Source organism: Eumetopias jubatus, unplaced genomic scaffold (genome assembly GCF_037043125.1).
Source record: "Eumetopias jubatus isolate StellerSeaLion01/CBP00866 unplaced genomic scaffold, mEumJub1_p1.0 scaffold_1, whole genome shotgun sequence".
Taxonomy (NCBI): domain Eukaryota; kingdom Metazoa; phylum Chordata; class Mammalia; order Carnivora; family Otariidae; genus Eumetopias; species Eumetopias jubatus.
Window position 1 is genome coordinate 27,044,444 of NW_028274807.1, and position 11,020 is coordinate 27,055,463.

At 39.5% G+C, this 11,020-nt stretch overlaps 1 pseudogene; it reads right to left on the reverse strand.

The window, feature by feature from the left end:
- Positions 1-9,335: 9,335 nt before the first annotated feature.
- Positions 9,336-10,413, reverse strand: LOC114219118 (POU domain, class 5, transcription factor 1 pseudogene; annotated as a pseudogene).
- Positions 10,414-11,020: the final 607 nt, after the last annotated feature.

Below are 11,020 nucleotides of genomic sequence, written 5' to 3' on the forward strand. Positions count from 1 at the left end.
TATGAATACAACTCTGCTTAACTCAGGAATACCAGGAAGAAAATTTATGTTACTTATATAAGAAATTTTGTAACTTAAAAATTACCATACTCTTAAGGTCATTCTGTTAAATAAGCAGAGGCAAGCAGTTTCACCAAATTACTCCATGAAAGCTGTTCTATCTCTTGATAGTTGAAAGCTAATGGAAAATTATTTGTAGAATGACCTATGTTAGGATAGGCTACAATATTCTGTGACAGCCAAAACAAATAAAACTAAACTAAACACAAATTATGGTTTTACACAGTAGAAGTGTAGTTATTGTTCATACTATATATCTAACATAGGTCAGCAAAGGCCTCTATGCACATAATCACTCAGGGACTGGGCTGATGGCCAGTATGACATCTCAGGAAAGATCCTCTGAAGTCTCAGCAGCAGGGGAGAGAGACTGGGAAACTGTAGATGGGCTTTTCATTGCCTGAGCTGCTCACTGCTCCATTGGCCCTTAATTGCATTGGGGCTAGGAAGTAGGGGAGAGCAAATGGATTTTGTTAAGCATTATAGTTTCTACTTAATTTACTTTTGTGAGAGAGAGAGAGAGAGAGAGAGAGGGAGGGAGAGGGAGAGAGAGAGAGAAGAAAGGAAGGAAATTTCTAATAACAGTCAAAACAACATTGCAGGGGCGCCTGGATGGCTCAGGTGGTTAAGCATCTGACTCTTGATTTTGGTTCAGGTCATGATCTCTGGGTCCTGGGATCATGCCCTGCCTCGGACTCCACAATGGGCATGGAGCCTGCTTGGGATTCTCTTTCCCTCACTCTCTGCCCCTCCCCCACTCATTCTCTCGAAAAAAGAATTAAAAAGGAAACAACATTGCAGTTCTGTGATTCTTTGATTCTCTGACATCCCCTGAGCGTCCAACAATTCAACTGAATTCTGAAACTAATTCAGAATTAGTGCAGTCCCCACTAGCTAAGGCCTTAGTCCCATAAGACTACCTGCACTTCATACACCACAGTCAGAAGTTCCAGGGGCCACTTGTACTTCTCACCGATCAGCTGTAAATTTGAGTGTTCCCACAGCCTCATCCTTAAGTTCAATAATTTGCTAGAGTTCAAAACAATATACTTACGTTCACTGGTTTATTATAAAGGATACAACTCAGGAACAATGAATGGAAGAGATGCATAAGGCAATGTATGGGGGAGTGTGTGGGTGCATGGAGCTTCTATGTCCTCTCATGCACATGACCTTCAAAACATGTCAATACGTCACCAACCCAAGAGCTCTCTGAACACCATCACTTAGAGGTTTTTATGGAGGTTTCATAACACAGGATGATTGAATCGATCATTGACCATTAGTGATTGAATTGAATCTCCAGCCCCTCTCCCCTTCCTGGAGGTTGTGAGGTGGGGCTGAAAATTACAACTCTCTAATCATGCCTTGGTCCTTCTGGAGACCAGTCCTGATTCTAAAGTTACTCAGGGGACCCCAGTCACTAGTCATATTATAAGCATACAAAAGGCACTCCTATCACTCAGGAGATTTTAAGACTTAGGAGATGTGTTCCAGGAGCCAGGGATAAAGACCAAATATATTTTTAATTATACTACATATTTTAAAACAAGTAGAACACACCCTGTATACAAAAACTAACTCAGAATGGACCAAAGACCAAACTATTGGACCTAAAACTATAGAACTCTTAGAAGAAAACCTAGGTATAGATCTTTGTGACCTTGGATTAGACAATGGTTTCTTAAATACGACACCAAAAGTACAAGCAGCAAAAGAAAAAAATTGATAAGTTGGATATCAGCAAAAGTAAAAATTTACGTGCTTCATATTCAAATGACACTATCAAGGAAGTGAATGAAAACCCACAGAATAGCAGAAATTTTGCAAATCATATATCTGATAAAGGACTGGTATCTATAACACATAAAGAACTCTTACAACCTAATAATCAGAACACAAGGATTCCAATTTAAAAAGGGCAAAGTATCTGAATAGGCATTTCTACAAAGAAGATACACTAATAAGCAACTGGCACATGAAGAGATGCTCAACACCATTAGCCATCAGGGAAATACAAGTCAAAACCAGGGTGCGGTATCTCTTCACACCTGCTAAGATGACTATAATAAAAGAAGAAAATAATAACAGATGTCAGTGAGTATGTGAAGAAATTGGAACATGTAAACATTGCTGGTGGGAAAAAATGTAGAAAAAGGTAAATGGTACAGTCTAACAGTTCCTCCAAAGGTTAAACACATGTTATCATATAACCTAGTAATTCCATTCCTAGGTATATACCCAAGAGAAATGAAAATATATGCCCATACAAACACCGGTACATGAATGTTCATAGCAGCATTATTCATAATAGCTAAAATGTGTAAAGGACCCAAATATCCATTAACTGCTGCATAAATTGTGTATCCATACAATGGAATATTATTAGGCTAAAAAGGAATGAAGTACAGATACATATTACAGTGTGGATGAACCGTGAAAACATGTTAGCTAAAAGAAACTCATTTAAGACACATATTTAAATTCCATTTATATGGAATGCCATATGGAATGTAGATTTTTTGGCTGCCTAGGGTTGGAACAGGGGAGAGGAGAAGTTGGGGGGAAACGGGGAGTGGCTATTAATGGGTACAGGGTGTCTCTGTGGGATGATGATAATGTTCTAAAATTGATTGTGATGATGGTTAAACAACTCTATAAATATACTAAAAACCATCAAATTGTACACTATAAATTCGTAAATCATAGAATTATATCTCAAATAAAGCTGTCTTAAAAAATAGCCACAAGAGAGTAAAAACTAAACACTGGGGAAAATTGTTTGCTCTGAATTCGCTTCCATTCTATTTTCTTATACTTTAGTATAAGTGTGTTTTTCAACATAGCCCTATCATATTCTTCGTAGAGCATAATGCAAATACTAAAAGAGAACATTTTTAACTAATGGTTTCTAATGTGATGATATAACAAAATAAAACTTTTGTTTATATTCATTTTACATTAAGATAAAAAAGAAAGAAGTCAAGTTTTATGGAAATTTAATCTGTACATTGGCATGGGCATCCCTTCTTGTCCAAGGGTGGGCTGAAGGTCTCAGGAACTGATTGACTGATGACATTCAGGATATTTTGGAGGAAGAGAGTGGAAAGTTCAGCAACTCAGTGGCACCTTTAGATTCACCCACCTTTCTTTCCTTGGAATATATATGGTAAAATATTTATCTGAATTTGTAGTTTAGATTATAGCCTCTTAAAAATAGGTTTATTGCCTTTTTTTTAAACTGTCTTATTGGAAACCTTAAACAGTAAGCTAGATAACAGAATTTTGTACCTGAGATTGATTGATTGATTTTAAGGATTTTATTTATTTGACACAGAGAGAGAGAGCACAAGGATGGGGAGCAGCAAAGGGAGAGGGAGAAGCAGACTCCCCGCCGAGCAGGGAACTGGACTCAGGGCTCGATCCCAGGACCCTGGGACCATGACTTGAGTGGAAGGCCGACGAAGGCAGATGCTTAAGCCACTGAGTCACCCAGGCGCCCCTCTAACTGAGTTTTAAAAAAATCTTCCAAGTGGACATCTTAATGTGAGTTTGTGAACTAGGAGTCACATCCAGTGGTGGCATTGGTGAAGTTGTGGATGGAAAGCTAGGAAAGGAGAAAGAAGAGGGGGACACAGAGAAATGGATTGATGAAGAGGCACAGCACAGCAGTGATTCAACAAATGGGATTCGAGAACATTACATACAAATACATTGTGAACATTTTGAGGATGTAAGAAAGAACACAAATGCTTTCTCTAGTCACAGAATACATGGTTTGACATTGAGCTTTGGGGTTTTGAATAATTATAAAGTATGATGAAAGTGAATTTAATACCTGTAATTAAATAATTATAAGATAATGTAATCTAACTAATGGAAAAGTGAATTCACTTTGCCTGGAGAAGTCAAGGTAGGATCCAAACAGTGGTGATGCTGGGTTTGCTGTTGCTATATGAGAAGATATTTTGTAGGCTGAATAATAAAAGAGGAAATGGGACTACAAGCAGAGGGTTACTGTGTGCAAAGGTATAGAAGAAGATATTTGGTGGGTATTTTCAGTGTAGCCGGAACTCTTAGTATTTGATGGAGTGGCTAGAGATTCTGGGGCATTCCACAGTCTCTGGATTAGAAAATACTTTGCATTTATCATACATTGAAAATGACAACATAAATAATCTATCACAGTTGAGTAAACTGTCATATTCTACAAACGCCTTATAAATAAACCTGCTCTTTGGCCCCAGCAGCATATTCCTTCCAGTGCTTTGCCCTTTGCATTGCCTCCTCTTTTACAGCTGAGTTCAATGAAACATCTTGATTTCAGCTGATTTCTTCTAAAATATTTCATTTGCAAATTTCTAGGTATTAACTTGCATTCCAAATATTTGACAGCCATTTAATTTCACCACTTGACTTTAAAAGCCATTTGACCTTAGCAGGAGATTGCCAGCTCTCAAAAAAATGTGTTCTTGTAAAGAACAAGCCACTTCTAAGATGTAGAACCATAACCTGTTTGTCTGCAGTCATTTTCCTCACAGATAAAGGGATCACTTTAGATAACTGCAATAATAGCTATTTAAGGTAAATATTATTAACAGTAGAAGTTAAGCTATCTTATGACTTAAAAATAGATTGGATGTATAGAGTAGCAGCAATGGGCACACACACACACACACACACACACACACACACTTGGCTACTCTAAAGCTTTCCAAATAAATTAATTAATTTCAAATATTCTGATTATTTGTAACTCGAGGAGGTCAAATGAGTGTTACAAGTCGTCATGATTATAAACATCAATCTGTCTTGGAGCAAGAAATTTCTCTATGCCTCTGGCACCAAGGAGGATTTTGTAAGAAAAATGATGTCTGGATGTCATGACTTCTTACTCAACTTTCAAATAATTATAGTTCAAGTATGAGTCCTAGAACTAACTCAGCTAGAAGGGTGAGAGACTCCCGCCCTCACCAGTGTGCTTGTCCTCCCAGCTGTCCCGCTGGTTCCATTTGGCTCAGGTCAGGTTCATTAGAACATCTTCTGAGACACAGAGTTGCTTGGCATTGAGAAATCCGCCATGCTTGGACACCTGATTTCCCTCCTGTGTCATGGTTTAACGTTAAGAATACATCTGTGCATCACGAAAAGTAGAGCAGATTTTTTAATAAATATTTAATTACTATGCCAATCTTTTGTCTCATTTGCATGGATACTTGAGAGTGACTATTTGGATCATGTTTAAAATACTTTAGCCTATTAATGGCTTTGCTATCTCATTTGAATGAATCTACATTATGCTAAACATCTGATAGAAGACTGCAGAGAATATATTAAAGACTGTATTTACATTTTTTTTGAAGATTTTATTTATTTATTTGAGAGAGAGAGAATGAGAGATAGAGAGCACGAGAGGGAAGAGGGTCAGAGGGAGAAGCAGACTCCCCGCTGAGCAGGGAGCCTGATGCGGGACTCGATCCCAGGACTCCAGGATCATGACCTGAGCTGAAGGCAGTTGCTTAACCGACTGAGCCACCCAGGCGCCCTGTATTTACATTTCTGAACTTAACTTAGAATATAATAAATTGATAGCCTATAAGTGAAAACAGAGTTTTTGAATAACCAAATATTATTTTGCCAGAACCAAAAAGAAATAGGTTTTATTTAGTTTTTATATATAAAAGATCAAAAATAAAAAGATCTTTATCATACAGAAATACAAAATATCTAAATTTACATCATGGGAGATTTCTTTGATGGAGTCAGGGATGAAAATATAATTGTTAGGAAAAACAAAACTACATTTAAATTACTTTGTGTTTTAAGATAAGCTTATTATCATAAGAATACTCTCTCAAGATGGTTATATAGCAGTCATGTCTTCCCTTTTGGACTTCATAGGGAAATCGAGAATGCGATATTTTATAATATTCAAATTTTTGTTGAGTATAACATGCCAAAATTGTAATTATGGAGGAAAAACATAAAAACAGCAACTTGGTATCAACAGAGTCTCTTTGAAAAGTCTCTGTGACTTTATCAGGCAAAAGTAGAGATGGGATAGCGTTTGAGGTAAAAGTGATATAACTTTTAATTACTTCTGCCTCCCCAGAAGCTCCTTACTGGAAATCAATTCAAAAGAGAATATATAAAAACCAGTGAAATGACAACCCTTTAGAAATATTTTTAGCACTACCCAATAAAATTTCTACAGGTCCAGAAAACATTTTGTCTAACACAAAAATAACATAGTAAGCAGATGCCTTATGAAATTTACCTGAGGCAATTTACATGAGTTATTCACGCAGTGAGGGAAGAGGAAAAGCAGGTTCCTCCCTGCAGGAGGAATTAAATAAGATGACTTAAATGGAATCCTATGAGGGGACTGAGGAGATGACTGATGATCGAACAGGATTTTCCTCAAGAGCTAAAAATATTACGGGGCTACCGTACTAGAAGTTGGAATATTTAGTACTTACCATCTGTAATTATTTTCATATTTATATGTGGATGGTTAAATATAATCTATTTCAATAAATATAGTATCAATAGTCTAACTGCACTAAATTGTTGTCTTAGTTTTGTCAATTTAATAACTATTTGACTAGCATGAATTGCTCAGTTGGGCCAATCTCTATGCCACTAGGGAAGCAGTTTAGTGTTGGAGTGGAGTAAATAGAGTTACGTCCTATCCTGGGTGGAGTGGGGCAGAGCACGGTAGAACGGAGTACAGACATTTATTATAAACATGGGCTGAACCACCCCCAATATCTGTGAAGTCTGGGGGCAGGGTACAAATGGGGGCACATATACATTATATCTAAATATTTAAAAAAATTATATTTCTAGTTAACCAACTGTGAAGTAAAATGTTTTATCATATACAACTGAATAATAAACCAGAAAACATGTTTAAATCTATGGTTTTTGAATGAATGGGCCAAATACCAGAGATTGCTAAATTCAATTATTAATGTATATGGCTGAATATTCTGCTGATTGAGGATGTCTGGATAAATATAAAATAACACATAATTCATAAATTTTTATATATGTATTCCAAACATTTATTTATGCCTTTGTTTCAGCAAAATCATGAATTGTGATATTATTACCAAGATTTTCACATTTGTATTCTAATGATATCTAATGATGTAAAGAACTAAAATAATAACACTTAATTATATTCAGAGTTCATAATAGTTGAATTATCTTCATCAAGAAGTGTACATTAAAGCAAATTTAAAAATTAAATTACTTTAATTGCCTTTCCTATGTACTTCAAAAAGTTATTTTTTCTCTAAATATCTGATATTATCTACTAAAATTATGGGCAAATACAAATTATACTGGATGGATATAATGATTTCAAGTCCAGATTTTATATACAGGTGAGTTTTTAAATTTAATTAAAAAATTTAATTGAATCCTCCTAAATTAGTTTATAAAAATAAAACTATTTAGAATTCTAACATTCAGTAGTAACCCAGATGGCCGGGTAGAGAATAACTTTACATGCCACATAAAATTATTGCAAATGTACTCCTTCATGAATACCCCTCCCCATATTACGAATTAGAACACTGAGAGATATTTTACTAGGTAAGAATTTGTTGGCGTCACGCTCTCTGAGAGAAGGACTTGGCAAGTTTCTTTGTCTTTTTTGCTTGCCTAGGGGTTTCAGCACATTGCCTTCCCTCCCCCCATACTCTGAGTCAGTCAGTGTCTGTCTTCTGTGTCAGCAGCCTATGGCTTTGGATAAAGGACTCTGAAAAAGATGTGAAGTATTTTCCCGGGACCCAGGCAGTACAGTGAAGAGAGCAGATGGTTTGGCTTGTAGACGGTGCTGTGCCAGAAACAGAGCATCCATGTGTTCTTTAATCATTTTGTTTCTGGTGTATCTCTGTGATGTACGTCCTGCCAAAGCACTGGGTGAGGGTCACTGTTGCCCAAATTGAAGGGTGACACTGACTACAAGATCTAGAGTCAGATCGCTAGCATCTGAATTAGGATTTCACCATTTATTTGAGGCACATATCAAACTTCTCTTACGCACCTCCTCAGATTCTTTCAGCCAGACCTTCTCCAGGGCCTTTGGCTGTCATTCTGTCCATCCTGCTGCAACAATCTATGCACAAGCTTCAAAATGGCTCCAGAAGGAAGTGAATCAACTCTTCCTTGAATCATTCCCCTGCCTCCTCTGGTGTATCCCTGTTGATGAAAGGACATAAAATGCCTGGGGATCCTTTCAACAGCTGTGCTTGACCAGTCCAGAAATAAATGTGGCAAAAACATTTAACTGATTGGACACATGAACCCATGCATGATTCTTCCCATTTACTCTTCTTCAACAGATAGACAGTCCTGAAATGCATTCATTATAAAGCCCCTCAGAAGATGGTCCTGAGAGATTCAGAACAGTTCATACGAAGTGGTGATCGGCTCAGTAATGCGACCTTATATTGACTCTCCCCTCCCTAGTCTCAGTCCCTTTTCCCTAACTCCTGCTTCCTTGGTTTTGTACTCTCTAATAACATTTTAGCACATAACCCTTTGCCTCAGGCTCTGCTTTCAGAGGAAACCAGATGAAGAAAATGTATGATTTTAGGTACCTAAACTTCTCTATGTTTCAAATTTCTTAACATGGAAATGGATACTAGTAGTATTCATCTCTTAGGATAATTGCACTGACCAAATGTATTCATACATGAAAAATGCCTAGAACATAGCCTGACACACAGAAAGCAGAATCCAAGGAAAAATTTTAAGTACCAATCACTTTTACATCTCTTTTCCCAGCTGCAGAATTTTTTCATTCATCTACATATGTTATATGTTAAATCTTGGGCCACACACTACTCTATATACCAGAGATTTAGATAGGAAGGAAGCACTTACCTGAAACGAGAGACTTGAAAATTTAATTTAGGTGAAATTATAGCTTAGCTAATTTTTGAAGGGTACTGGGATAAGTAAAGCATTGAGGTCTTTCTATTTTTATTTATTTTATTTTATTTTATTTTATTTTATTTTTACTGTGTCCCAGGCTTCTTTATTTAAGAAAGTGATGTGGGGATTAAAAACAAGAGCATCCTTGAACTTCACCTTCCCTCCAATCAGTCCCCCCAAACTCCCTGCCCCCACACCCTTTGTGTTCCCAAATCCTTTCCTAGTGAATGAAGAACTTAATCCCAAAGCCCTGGTACAAACCCCAGGTTCTCTTTCCCACCCTCTCCCCCTTCCTCGGGCCCCCACTCCTGGGAAGGGCCAGCATCTCAGTTTGAATGCATGGGAGAGCCCAGACTGGTGACAGACACAGAGGGAAAGCCCTCACCCTCAGGGAAAGGGACTGAGGAGTACAGTGTGGTGAAGTGAGGGCCCCCATAGCCTGGGGTACCAAAATGGGGCCCTGGTGTCAGAGGAAAGGACACTGGTGCTCCTGAGAAAGGGGCCCCAGCAGCCTCAAAATCCTCTCGTTGTGAATAGTCACTGCTTGATCGTTTGCCCTTCTGCCGACGATTGCAGAACCACATTCGGACCACGTCCTTCTCAAGGCCGAGCTGCTGGGCAATGTGGCTGATCTGCTGCAGGGTGGGCTTCGGGTACTGCAGGAACATGTTCTCCAGGTTGCCCCTCACACGGTTCTCAATACTCGTTCGCTTTCTCTTTCGGGCCTGCACGAGGGTCTCTGCTTTGCATATCTCCTGTAGATTTTCGTTGTTGTCGGCTTCCTCCACACACTTCTGCAGCAGGGGCCGCAGCTTACACATGTTCTTGAAACTGAGCCTCAAAACGGCAGATGGTCGTTTGGCTGAACACCTTCCCAAAGAGAACCCCCAGGGTGAGCCCCACATCGGCCTGAGTATATCCCAGGGTGATCCTCTTCTGCTTAAGGAGCTTGGCAAATTGTTCCAGGTCTTTCTGCAGAGCTTTGATGTCTTGGGACTCCTCGGGGTTTTGCTCCAGCTTCTCCTTGTCCGGCTTCACAGCCGCAGGTGGGGTAGCGCAGGGCTCAGGGGAGGCCCCCTCGGAGTTGCTCTCCACCCCGGCTCCCCGCTCGCCCTCTGGCTGAGAGGTCTCCAGGCCGCCTTGGGGCACCAGCCCCACTCCAACCTGAGGTCTACAGTAGGCCATCCCTACGCAGAAGTTGTAGGGCGGGGGGGGCACAGGGGGAATCCCTCACACCTCCGCGCCCGGCCCAACCCCCGGCCCGATTCCCGACCCTCTGGGAGGGCCTGGGAAGCTCAGCCAGGTCCGGGGGTCAACCCAGCCGGGCTCCGGCCCTCCCGGCCCATTGCCTCCACCGCCCGGCGGGGGCGAGAAGGCCAAGTCGGAAGACAGGTGTCCCGCCATGGGGAACGGAGGCGCCCCAAGCCGGGGGCCTGGAAAAATGAGGGCTCTCCAAAGAACTGCTCAACACCTCCTCATTGAGGTCTTTTTAGAGAGGAAGCAATGAATGAACAAGCATTCAGGGGACATGGAAAAGAAGGGTACATTCAGGTGTTGCTATCCTAAACTGCTAAAGCTGCTCTATCTACATTTTTGTATGTAAAGCTCAAAGTGGGGAGAAAGAAAAGATAACACTAACAGGGAGCAAGGACAATCACGAAGAGTTGTGTATATTATCTTAAGATATTAATTTTTATCCTGAAGTCATTCAAGAATCATAGCGGGAGTTTAGACAGAAGGGATGGACGTTTAGAAAAAAATCACTCTGTCATGGTAGAATGAACTGGAAGGGGCAATGCAAGAGGTTGAATTCAGTAACTCAGACCAAAAAATGACCCAAACCCAGGCAGTGGTAAAGGTGGTGGGTATAGAGAGGAAGGAACTGATTCGAATTTTATTAAAGAGAAAAATAGACCTATAGGTAAACAAATACATGATAGATAGATATTACCTATAGATAGGTATACATGGTAGCTATTACAGATAGTTAAGTATTTGCATCTACATAAAT